General features: G+C 42.8%; 1 pseudogene; it reads left to right on the plus strand.

Moving 5' to 3' along the window:
* Positions 1-675: 675 nt before the first annotated feature.
* LOC102438088 lies at positions 676-2,592 on the plus strand (annotated as a pseudogene).
* The last annotated feature ends 222 nt before the right edge of the window (positions 2,593-2,814 follow it).

Genomic DNA, 2,814 nt, shown 5'->3' on the forward strand with positions numbered 1-2,814 from the left:
GCCTAAGTGCCCATCAGCAGATGAGTGGATTAAAAAACTTTGGCATATCTACACAAAGGAATACTATGCTGCTGTAAAAAGGAAGGAACTCCTACCGTTTGCAACAGCATAGATGGAGCTGAAGAGCATTATGCTAAGTGAAATAAGTCAGTCAGAGAAAGATAAATATCACATGATCTCATTCATTTGTGGATTATAATGAACAACATAAACCGATGAACAAAAACAGATCTAGAAACAGAGAAACATCGATCAGATGCTCAAACCTCAGAGGGAAGGTAGGGGAGAGTGGGGGTAAGGGGGAGAGATCAACCAAAGGACTTGTATGCATGCATATAAGCAGAAGCGATGGACACAGACAACAGGGGGTGAGGGTGAGGACAGGACTGGGGGGTGGGGGACAATAGGGGAATAAGGACACACTTGTAATACCTTAATCAATAAAGAAAAAAATAAAAAGGAAAAAATGAATTAAAAAAATAGAACTACCATATGATCCAGCAATTCCACTTCTGGATATTTATCCAAAGAAAATGAAAACACTGACTCAAAAAGACATATACACTCCCGTATTCATTGCATTATTTACAATAGCTAAGATATGGAAACAACCTAAATGTCCATAGATGGATGAATGGATAAAGAAAATGTGGACTCTCTGGTCTAGGCCGTAAGATGGTGGCTGCCCCGGGGTGTGATGTGGTAATGGCAGCGACCAAACCAGAGCTGCCTGACCAAGAAAAGCGAAAAGGATTTTAGAATATTGGAAAACAATGGTCAGCGGCTGCCTAGGTGCCTTGTGGTCTGATGCAGAGTCCCTCTGAGAGCCCATTGCTCCCTTACTCCACTAATGTTTGTCCCCTTTCTCCAGTGCTGAGTGATGTGGAAGTTACTCAGAGGTCATTCCAGGGAAGCAGAGTCTTTCAAGGAACAAAGAAATGCATACTATACCAAGAAAGATTACAGTGAAGCTTGTAAGTATTATACAAAAGCCATAGATATGTGTTCTAAAAATGCTAGCTATTATGGGAATCAAGCAGCTACCTTGATTATGCTCAGAAGGTTCCAGGAAACTCTTGGAAATGCACAGCAGTCAGTGAGGTTGGATGACAGTTTCGTCTAGAGACATCTACAAGAAGGCAAATGCCACCTATCGTTAGGGACTGCCATGGCAGCATGTTGCAGTTTCCAGAGAGCCCTAGAATTAGATCACAAAAATGCTCAGGAGCAACAGGCATTCCAGAATGCTAATGCAGTCAGAGAATATGAGGAAACAGTAGAAATGGATTTTGAGAAGTGGGGTTTTCAGAAAGTGGTTTTCTGCATGGATCATGCCCTAGAATTTGCTTGCCATCGCTTCAATATCCTCAAAGCAGTCCTTAGCTAGTTTGGTTCAGTGGGTAGAGTGTCAGCCTGAGGACTGAAGGGTCTGGGGTTCAATTCTGGTCAAAGGCATGTACCTTGTACCTCGGTTGCAGGCTCAATCCCTGCCCTTATTGGGGCACGTGCAGGGGATGTGTCTCTCTCATATCGGTGTTTCTCTCTCTCTCTTTCTTTCTCTCTCTCTCTCCCACCCCCCCTTCCCTTCCACTTTCTCTAAAAATCAGTGGGAGGAAAAAACCTTGGGTAAGAATTAACAACATCAAAAATCCTCAAAGCAGAATGTTTAGCAATGCTGGGTCATTAGCCAGAAGCACAGCCTGTGGCCAGTGACATTTTATGAATGGATTCCACGAATGCGGATGCTCTGTATGTATGAGTCTTTGTCCTTATTATGAAGATTATATTGAGAAGGTGGTTCAGTTTTTTGTACAGGCTCTCAGGATGGCTCCTGACCATGAAAAGGCCTGTGTTGCTTGCACAAATGCCAAAGCACTGAAAGCAAAGAAGATGGGAATAAAGCCTTTAAAAAAGGAAATGACAAGCTAGCATATGAACTGTACACAGAAGCCCTAGGGATAGACCCCAAATATATAAAAACAAATGCTAAACTCTGCTATAATCAGGGTATGGTTAATTCCACGCTTAGGAAACTAGATGATGCAATAGAAGACTGCACAAATGCAGGGAAGGTCGATGACACTTATATAGAAGCTTACTTGAGAAAAGCTCAGTGTTACAAGGACACAGAACAGTATGAAGAAGTAGTGAGGGACTAAGAAAAAGTGTATCAGATGGAGAAAACAAAGAGGACACAAACAACTCCTTAAAAATGCACAGCTGGAACTGACGAAGAGTGAAAGGAAAGATTACTACAAGATTCTGGGAGTGAACAAGAAAGCCTCTGAGGATAAGATCAAGAAAGCTTATTGGAAACGGGCCTTGATGCACCGTCCAGATCGACACAGTGGAGCCATTGCGGAAGTTCAGAAGGAGGAGAAGAAAAAGTTCAAGTAAGTAGGAGAAGCTTTTACCATCTTCTCTGATCCCAAGAAAAAGACTCTCTATGACAGTGGACAGGACCTAGAGGAGGAGGGCATGAATATGGGTGATTTTTATGCAAACAATATCTTCAAGGCATTCTTTGGTGGTCCTGGGGGCTTCAGCTTTGAAGTATCTGTCCAGGGAATTTCTTTTTTTCAATTTGGCTAATAAAAGGAAACAATCTAGAACCCATAAAATGCTGACTTGTTCAGTTTAACCTTGGATGTGGACACAATTCACCTCCTCCCTTCATCATGTCTCCTTGTACTTAGAGCAGTTTAGTTTGCTCAGTTGGATGCCCTATGTCTGTGAGTGGGGTGAAGGAAAGGGAGCCAGTGCTGAAGACTATGGGGAGGGGAAGGAGGTGGAGGGATGAACATGGAGGCAGCT

The sequence above is a fragment of the Myotis lucifugus genome, unplaced genomic scaffold (genome assembly GCF_000147115.1).
Source record: "Myotis lucifugus unplaced genomic scaffold, Myoluc2.0 scaffold_41, whole genome shotgun sequence".
NCBI classification, from domain to species: domain Eukaryota; kingdom Metazoa; phylum Chordata; class Mammalia; order Chiroptera; family Vespertilionidae; genus Myotis; species Myotis lucifugus.